Below are 257 nucleotides of genomic sequence, written 5' to 3' on the forward strand. Positions count from 1 at the left end.
TGGAGAGAGGGGCGATGGCTCTCTAGGCATACTGCGCCACCCGGGAGGCGAGCCCAGCAAGTGTGGCCGAGGGCTGGGAAGGGAGCCCACCCGAGCCAGGGAGCCGAGAGGGGCCCAAGTTTCCCAGGGTTGCGGTAGCAGCCCCAGATCGCGCTCTACGTTAGACACTCGCACGTGCGCACCGCTCCCCCGCAGCCCAGCGCCTTACGAGCGGCGCTGGGACCCCCACCTTCATTTGTACGGGGACGTCACCGGCC

This window comes from Neophocaena asiaeorientalis, unplaced genomic scaffold (genome assembly GCF_003031525.2).
Source record: "Neophocaena asiaeorientalis asiaeorientalis breed wild unplaced genomic scaffold, Neophocaena_asiaeorientalis_V1.1 scaffold391, whole genome shotgun sequence".
Lineage (NCBI taxonomy): Eukaryota > Metazoa > Chordata > Mammalia > Artiodactyla > Phocoenidae > Neophocaena > Neophocaena asiaeorientalis.